The 9,982-nt window shown below is 36.9% G+C and overlaps 1 long non-coding RNA gene and 1 pseudogene across 1 annotated transcript; both read right to left on the bottom strand.

The window, feature by feature from the left end:
• Positions 1–7,750, bottom strand: part of LOC107656823 (polypeptide N-acetylgalactosaminyltransferase 9-like) — a 75,400-nt pseudogene extending 67,650 nt beyond the window's left edge.
• A 37-nt stretch (positions 7,751–7,787) lies between these two features.
• On the bottom strand, positions 7,788–9,069 carry LOC107656824 (uncharacterized). Its single transcript, XR_001630606.1, has 3 exons — positions 9,005–9,069; positions 8,072–8,259; positions 7,788–7,962 (listed from the first exon to the last, which is right to left on the bottom strand). It is a non-coding gene; the product is annotated as an uncharacterized LOC107656824 (long non-coding RNA).
• Between the last annotated feature and the right edge of the window lie 913 nt (positions 9,070–9,982).

Raw genomic sequence — 9,982 nt, 5'->3', positions numbered from 1 at the left:
TGCCAACCCCTCAGAGGACCTCAGATGATGCCAACCCTGAAACAACATACAGAACTACCACATTTTGCTATAAGTTTGATTGCATCATATAATAATTGCTGTTAATAGAGTTCATCGTCTGTTTTATTACGTCTTAAATTGATTTTTCCGTACTGCTGGTTCGTCTGGTCAGAGGAGAACTGGCCCCCCGACTGAGCCTGGTTTCTCCCAAGGTTTTTTCTCCATTCTGTCACCGATGGAGTTTTGGTTCCTTGCCGCTGTCGCCTCTGGCTTGCTTAGTTGGGGACACTTCATTTCCAGCGATACCGTTGACTTGATTGCAAAGATACTATTTAAACTGAGCTGGATGTTGACATCACTGAATTCAATGATGAACTGTCTTTAACTGAAAAATTTGTGTTTACTATTGTCATTTTGCATTATTGACACACTATTTTCCTAATTAATGCTGTTCAGTTGCTTTGACACAATCAGTATTGTTAAAAGCGCTATATAAATAAAGGTGACTTGACTTGACTTGACATCTTTAACTAGCCGTTAATTTATGAATTGAATGGGTGACCTATCCTCATTAATCATGCAAACATTTGCCCGCCCCCCCCGAGAGAATTGGCAGGAGCCGCCACTGTATATATTAGTGGTTCAACAGCTCATATTGTGGTTTTTGAGCCACGGATCGGATGATTTTTCAAATAGGCAAGAAAAAATTTAATATTTAAAGCAAAGAGAATGAGAATGCCGAGAAGGGTTTTTTGACAATTTTATGTGTGTTGTATGTATCTCAAACGCAAGGAGATGTGAAAGATGAATCAACTCGGTATTCGCACACTGTCTGAAACACGTCTTTCGCTTCTTCTTGTCGTTTAAAATCGCTTGAACTTGTAAATTGGCAAAATAATCAGCGAATCACATGCGTGCTGAACTGTGGGGCCTGTCCGTACATATCAACTGCAATCCGTTTAACCCCTAATATATGACAGATCAGGACAATCATTCATTTACTAATTGAACATTTAATTTACATGAAACCGTCAAATTACTACTCCACAGCAATCGCATTCAACAAACAAAAATACAGAATGCATGAATAAACTGTGTTGCATGAATAAACTGTAGTGTTTTATTTACGTTAGGAATTCGTCTTCATCATCCTTTGGGACTAAATGTTACTAAACATTTGGAACTAATACCGGACCTAACAATGGATTATGTAGCTAAATTTGCTGTGGTGGGTCAAATGAGCCACAGTCTGCTGGATAACATGCGGGATTTCAGCCGCCTCACTGTCAACACTGCCTACAACGACGAAACCCTGTAATCATTGTTCTGGATTGGGGCAAGTTACCACCATCCTGTTGACCTCCCAGACACCACCAGATTTGACTGGATGGAGGTCGTCATCAGGTGTCTGGAGAGCATCTATCCCCGGTTCAGAACACAGCCAGACCAGAGCCCAGCCAGCCATCACCCCACTGCACAGAGCAATTGCCTGAGCCTACCGCGACAGAAGAGCCAGCGAAAGAGGACGCAACTGAGCCTGCCATCCCGCTGGTTCCGTCGAGCCCTGAATCTCCTGAGTCTCCGCTTGTTTCACCAAGCTCATGTTCTCCTGTGTTCCCTCCCTCCCAACCTTAATTTCATTCAGGAAGTTTCCCATCAGTCAAGTTTTCTCTCAAAACAACCACACGAAATGACCGTTGACAAACGCAAGCAGTTTTAACCGGTTTGGCACAGATTACCCAACATTGGGTTACACTGACCCAGCAGCTGAGTAACAGAAAAACTACCCAGCACCTGGGTAAAAATATAAAAAATAACCCAATAAAATGACCCAACATGCTGAAACCAGCATTTGAGTAAAAAAAAAATAACCCAGCATGTTTTAGAGTGTATAAACAAATAAAACAATATATTATAATAATGTTTTTATATTATGTTATATTATAATAACTACTCTCTGCACTTTTATAATATAATATAATATAATATAAATGTAAAAAAATGTATGCAAATTAATTATAATACAATTTCTGGACCCGTCTGAACAAAATGCTATAAAAACACTTTTTACCGGGCATGTTGTTTGTGAATGCACAACTATGTCCTATAAACAAAATCAACAACCGATACAGGTCATGACCCTTTCAGCCACTGGCTCGACCAATGTGGTTTAATCCGCTCTCTGTTTGTGGAGGTCTTTTAACCATCCGTTCGTGATCTATTCGTGATACTACGAGAGTCATGTTTATCTCCTACTTTCTCGTAAAGTGCTCGTACAACATTCAGGTCCACTGCACTTCACTCAGAACTGCTTTAAATTATGTAACAAGATTTGAAAAGAAAAAAAAAACCTCTGTGACCCTCTATGGATTTCAGGATAAGAGATACTCCTTTTTGAGGTGATTTAGGGGCTGAATGAATATATAAATGCATGTCAAAACTGATGCTAGTGCAGCATAAATATTCATGAGGAAAATGTGGTTAAGGGGACTGAATGGCAGGAATGGACAGTCCCCTTAGAGTCCACTGTTAATGCATTAGACACTAAAAGGTGCTGGGCCATAAAGCATCGATGGTATTGAAATACTGTACCTACTAGCCTGATTTATAACCAAAATGCATAAAGTAAGACAAGACAATCAAAATATCTGAGTTGGAACATGTGAGCCATTTAAATCAGGTCATATAAATTATGAAAAATATTTTACAAAAATATTTCAATATAGTATCAATTATGTTATAAATTAGGAGCAATTATTGATATTGTCATTTCTTCTATTGAATTTCAGTCTGACTCTAAATTACTAGAGCCAGAGAAATTACATTATCTATAGTACTAGCACACTGTATCAGAACAACATTGTACTTTTTATAGATGTATGGCAAATGGGGCACCTACACAGCTTCAACCCTACAAGGGGATCCCGCATGGTGTAATAAGCCAAATGTATACAGTTGTGCTCAAAATTATTCATACCCTAGGGTAAAAATTATCAAAGAAAGCTGTGAAAATTAATCTGTATCATCAATCCTTTAGATATTTTATTTTTTAAAATTTACATATTTTTTTAATTTTTACAAATTCACAATATTACTGTTTTTGCTATAATTTTGATCAAATAAATGCAGCCTTGGTGAGTAGAAGGGACTTCTTTTAAAAACATAAAAAAATTGTATCAAAGCCCAAACTGTTTGGTAATGTAGTCTTCTCTGTTTATATCACTTCCCAGGTAAAAATCTGTTCAGTCTACCGCATCTTTGTTTGCGGATATAAACCGAACTACATCTGTAGAAATTAAGTACATTTTAGCGGTAATGCTCACGGTAGATCTGCTGCCTAATCAGGGGGCTAACTGCACATTCTCATAGCTCTGCATTTTTAATAGCAGTCAGATAAAGGGTCTTTTCACAATAATCCAGCATTTCTAAACAACTGTGTCAGAAATGACCCACTTCCTATCCCTGAACTGCTCTTTGCACTTTGGTTTTCACTGTTAAATGCACTTGTTAATTTTGTCAAAATAGTAAATGGCTTTTCACTTCCTGCACTGATTACCTTAATCTATGCAGTCATAGTTTATTGTACTGTGTAGCTTTGTACAATGTAAATTTATTTGACTCCCGCGACTCGAGGTAACCGATTTCCATGCATTTTCTAAGTAATTCCCAAACTATTCAGGTTTTATAGTGACATTTCCACTTCACGCTCACACTTTAGCTTCACAGCTATTCCACAAGGTCAGATTTAGTTGGGTGAAGCAATCCTACAGAATAATCAGCAAGCACTTTAAACAATGAAGAACTTCACAACACAACTTTATAGTTCACCCAAAAATGAAAATTTGCTGAAAATGTACTCACTCTCAGGCCTTCCAAGATGTCGATGAGTTTGATTTTTCATTGAAACAGATTAGGAGAAATTTAGCATTACATCATTTGTGCTCAGCAGTGGATCCTCTGCAATTAATGGGTGCCATCAGAATGAGAGTCCAAACAGCTGATAAAAACCATCATCATAATCCACAAGTAATCCACACGACTCCAGTCTATCAATTAACATCTTCTTAAGTGAAAAGCTGTGTGTTTATAATGAATAAATTCATCAAGACATTATTAACTTCAAATTGTTGCTTCTGGCTAAAATAGGAGTCCTCTATTGCTTTCTCCAGTGAAGAAGTCGTCTCATGTAAATCAGGAGAGAAATATGCACAAATAGGAGTTGTGTGGATTATTGTGGATTATTTTTATCAGCTATTTGAACGCTCATTCTGATGGCACCCATTTACTAAAGACGATCCATTGATGAGGAACTGATGTAATGCTAAATTTCTTCAAATCAGTTCCAATGAAGAAACAAACTCATCTACATCTTGGATGGCCTGAGAGTGAGTACATTTTCAGAAAATGTTCAACTATACACAAACTGATCATCACATATACAAACTGGCCATTAACTTGTCTATAAATCCACAGTAAATGAGAGACTATATAACAATCTTTATGCTACTGGGAGAAAAACAATAAAATAATAAATAATTGAGGGAAACATTTTTTAAATTGCTTTTATACCACATTATGCCCATTCAAACTTAAGTGGAATATACTTGTAATTTATATATATAAAAAAGTTTGTTTGTTTGTTTATTTATTTCTTTTTTCGAATACTGTAGGTTAAAAACAAGTTTTTGTCTAAAGAAACTGTGGTAACAAATCATCCATTCATGTCTAAATGTGGTCCATCCAGTCAGGTCACACCTTCTTGCATATACTGCATGCAACACAATGCATGGTTATCACCGGCTGTCAAGGTGAATTGCAATTATGCCAAGCACACCACTGGTGCCCCCACGAAAAACCAGGTGCATGATCATGCTGGGTACTATGGTACATACTGGGTACTGGCTGCTACCTCTCCCACCACCTCTACTCCGTGTGAAAACAAACAAATTACGTCAAATCACCACCGGAAGCAAATACGGCAACAGAAATGTGAAAACCTCAAGGGAAAACCAATTCCAATCTCAATATCACATACAATCAGCGAGTGCCTCACACTATCGCACAAGTTTTATGTGCAACAGATAAATATGTGTCGAAATAAAATGTATAACGGCCCCAACATTGGGAAGATTTGTGACAGACTGATGAATTCTACAGAGTGGAAAAGCCTCTGGGGGAAATATGTGGTGGCACTTGTGCAGAATGAAAGCGCTCTCAATCAGTAGGGCACATTAGAGGGCTTTTGTGTGAAGCAGTGCCTCTTGGCTTTCTTCCAAATGCAAGAAGGATAATTCAAACTGACAGAGTGACCCCCTTCATACACAAATGGTGCTGGTCTTACAAAATAACAATCAGATCAAATAGATGCACTAAGAAAAGCAAACAGGGAGTGAGAGGTCTTTAACAGACGTTTAAAAGAAAGATAGCACATCACATGAACTATGACCTTCACATGTTCTCCAGGAGAAAATGCTAGTCTAGGAACATAATGATTAAGGAAATGGGCTCTAATATTCTAAGAAAAGAACTAAGAGGGAGCACAACTGTGGCTAAGGCAAGGACGAATGCATGGGAAGTAAGATCGCAGTAGGACAATTCCTTTTTACAGGCCCAGATAGAAGCTGCTGATTATTTTCTGCAATGATTTTGGGGTAAAATCTATGGGATTATGTAAAATGGATTTACAAATACTAAAATGTACTAAACAAATCTGACAAATATTTGCATTTATGGCCAAAAGCATAATCAAATTAGCCAAAAATATACGAACACACTGGTGAAAGATAATTTGTTTAATGACAGGACGTAAAATTCTGTGGAAATCTGTAGATTTTATGTGAGCATGCATATCTGAAAATATAGCATTTTCCTCCCAACCAAAGTTTCTCAAATATTATAGGAAATTTTGAATAATTGTAATATTTAATTATTTTAATTATGATTCACTGCTGTTTCTTGCATTATATTTTGCTGTTAAAAAATAAGTAAACATCTTATAGATAAAAATGATCCTCCTCTACTTATTAAATTATGTACAAGTTCGTAAGGAGAGGTCAGTTTTTGTCCCAGATTTAGACAAGCATGTAGAATCGCACGTTCATTTTATATAAATTCAACTGATCTAAAAAAAATAATACACGTATGGAAAGACATGACATACTCTGAGAAATGCGTACTTTGTTTTCATAATGTAACAAAACTTTCAGAACAACACCTCTGAAAACCCTCAAAATAGAGACACAGGACAAAATGTTTTGCTGTTACAATCAGGCACTGCATCCTTGCTATTATACTATACTTTCTCTAATTTCTCTGATAGCACTTTAAAGTTAATCAATAACATTATGAAACCATGTAATGCTTAAAAGATCATTATATTTAATCCATTTTATTGATATATTTTGATGGGTCAAATTAGGATTACATGCACCTAATCCTGTCTTGCTCTTCTTAACATGTTTATTGCATCATAAACAAGTCTGTAGTAATTGTCATGTGTTAAAGTATTAGGATGACAATCCCAGTAAAATCCAAAGTGTAAATCTAGATTAAATCATATCTAAATGTCCATTAAAGACTGATCTATCATGCATTATACAATGCCTATAAATTACCTATTAATGAAAGATGCTTAAAGCCCACATACCATTTAACTGGTTATAGACCACATCTTCTGGAGTTCGTAACTTTGGCATTCCTGCCTCGCAGTCTCTGATCCGACAGCCTCCCGATCTGCACGAGCTCTTCGGATCGGTCCTGAATCCTGCAGTAGACGGAGAACAAGATGATCCCGACGAACACCAGAATGTTGACCGTCAGCAGAGTTTTGATCTTGCGTGCCACAGCCATTAAAGCCCGAGAGCGACACTGTCAGACCCCTAATATTGATCCATATGATCCGCTGTGGTGGGAGCTGTCCTTTCAGCACCACACACAACAACCCGCGTTAAGCAGTTTCACAAGCTTAGCTGATCAACGAGCGCAAATGATGATCCAAGTATATATGATATACAAGTAAAAACACGTAATAGTAGTCACAATCAAATCCCACCGCCTCGGGTTGTTGTGTTGACCCCCATAACAAACGTTTAGAAATGTGTCAGAGGAGCCTACGGAGATTACGCTCCGATTAAAAGCACGCGTTTAATCACGCTGTGCATTCGGGAGTCGAAAAGCATGAGATGTGCACGGTTCAGATGGCTCATTTTAAATGTCAGTGCATGTCAAACAACGATCCTCCGTGTGCAGCATCCTTCACGCAACTCCGTTAAAGCAAAGATGCATCGCGCTCCGGCATCGAAGTAAGACGCGATTTCAATGGCCGGGCTGATGAAATCCACAATCTTTATGCGACTAACGCAGGTGGAAGTAAAAAAGACGCTGTCAAGCGACGCTTTGCATGGCAGCGTTCTACTCTCGCGCTCCCCGCATGCTCCCTCCCTCACATCCCGCTTTTCACGCGCTGCTCAGCGCTCTGGTGACGTCGGCAAACTCATAAATATTCAAAAGACTGTGTGAGGGGATGAAAGGTTGGAATATGATAAAATGATTAGGATAGCTGCTGGATTACATTCTAATGTTTTCGCGGAGATTCGCCAATTGAATTACAACTCGGAGAGTTTGTAGAAGAATAATGTTTTGCAATTTTACCCTCAAGTATAAACATGGCATTTCCAACGTATAGTGAACAATCTGGGGATCATTAACAAATTAATAAATACATGAGCTATTATTTTGAGTTGAAATTACTTATTCTTATAAATTACCGCTTTAGATCAAAATAAAACCTTTATATCATTATTCTTTCAGCCAAGTTACTTGTCTTCCTCCTCCATTTTGAGTTCTCTTTTGCGTCTCTTGCCAGCTCGTTGTTCTTTTTTTAGTTTTGGTTTTCTTGCTTGAACTACACTCCTCTCCCACGAAGGAATGCTGAAGGCCTCCGAGAAGCATTTTCAAATGTTTCTGTAACCACAAAAGCAGAATGTGTTAAATGCATATGCTCGCCAAGTGGCGTTCTTCTGAGAACGTTATACGCACTTTAATTTTTGCAACTTGTCGCCCACTTCCTTACCTTTACAAAAACAGTCCGTCTAGCTGCTTTATATTGCAAACCGGTGTTTATTGTCATTCTTATTTTAATTTTTATCATAAACATAAACACACTGGTTTGTAGAGCTACTAGTTAGTGTTTGCATTTTGTTGCCTTTTTCACATTCCCGGATTTCTCAGAAGCGGAAGTCGTCATACATGGGGAAACTTCTACAGTGGTGAATGGAAAGTACAACAATTAGGCTATGATTTTTACGGGGTTTTTTTTCCCCCTTTTTTGCTCCAATAGCAATCAAACAATCAATCAATAATAGAAATAGAAAAATAGAAAAAATAGAAAATAGGTTACTTCCGCTTTGCAAAATAAGATGGATAGAAACTGTATGCTACTCAAGCATTTTCCATTATCTCAACAAAACATGAGAAGCCTGTCCTTAGTTATCATTTCATCACAGATTTACATACAAAAAGATTACAGAAACAAGCTTTGCTTTGTTTTTAACTGTATTTTAAATAGTTGACTGAAATCGATTATGCTCAGGGTGCCAAAAGACAACTATGCTAAAGCAGACAACCTATTTTGTCTCATAATATTTAAAGTCAGACTGAATAATGACTAATATTTAAAGTCACAGTGAATAATGACTTTCGCGGTGTTCATACAAAGCTTTCATATGACTTCAGAAGACCTGGAATACAGGGCCCAAGTCATATGGATCACCTTTACGATACTTTTAACGTGCGATCACATTAGTGAAATTTCACTGACAAAAAAAGTCCATTGTCTATAGTCAATATTGTAGCGGTATATATGAAGCACACAACCAAGTAGCTTTCTGTTGATCAACAGTGAATTCGCATGACAAACCTGAACCTGTTAAAAAATCTGTATAGGGAAAAATTCAACCCTAAAACAAAATTCCCAATCGTGTAGATTCGTATTTAAATTACTGACCTCCGGAAATACGGAGTCCCCACATCTTCTGTCCCCATTCACGTAAAAAAGAAACAGCACTGCATGTAAAACACATTATTCAAAATTTCTCCATTTGTGTTTTACGTTAAGTAAATGATGAAAGAATTTTCACTTTTGGACAACAGTGAGCAATTTCATTCACAGATGAGCATACTGGACACGTGTATACAGCAACGGGCAATTCTAGCATTATGCTAACTTGAATGCTTGCCATGGGAACTGCCTGACCAATGATTCAATCTAAGTAATGAATCCGGTAAATTGCAGCTGAACAGATGGAGACAGAGAGGGGAAAAAGAAACAGGAGAGGAGAATGGCAATGTCAGCTATAGCATACAAACATACTATGCATACTATTTTTGCACTATACAGTACAGTATGAATAATGCATACATTCAATTTTTCTGTATTCACAGACAAATACATGAGATGTCTTACTACAGCTGCAATAATGTGCAGTATTAAATGAAAGCAGACACACAGAATACAATATATTGTTATGCAGTTTACACAATTTAACCTTGCATTTCAGTGTGAAAGTGAACCAGTTATTATATATTGTGATCTGTTTCTTCTATCTGATTAGACTGACCAAAGTTAATTAACTGAAATAAAATAAAATATAAAAAAGCTATGTCAGCTAGTTCCAAGGCAAAATTTTTCATTGTAATGTAATTGAACAATGTACTAAAATAACAAACTAAAGCAGACATATAAATTCTAAAAGCAATAAAAACAAAAACTACTAAAACTCACAAAAACACAACACAATTAATAAAACTTTAAAAGTAAAATACAAATGGAAATTATTAAAATAAAACTGAATCAAAATATTAATAAAAACTGTAGTATCTCAATGATATTAATATAACATTGCAGGACACAGTATGCTAATATTTGATTCTAAACATTGAGAGAGTGAGAGTGAGAGAGAGAGAGAGAGAGAGAGAGAGAGAA

This window comes from Sinocyclocheilus anshuiensis, unplaced genomic scaffold (genome assembly GCF_001515605.1).
Source record: "Sinocyclocheilus anshuiensis isolate Anshui unplaced genomic scaffold, SAMN03320099.WGS_v1.1 scaffold5006, whole genome shotgun sequence".
Classification (NCBI taxonomy): Eukaryota; Metazoa; Chordata; class Actinopteri; order Cypriniformes; family Cyprinidae; genus Sinocyclocheilus; species Sinocyclocheilus anshuiensis.
The sequence above is the reverse complement of the archived record's forward strand: the minus strand, read 5'-3'. Positions and strand labels throughout refer to the sequence as shown.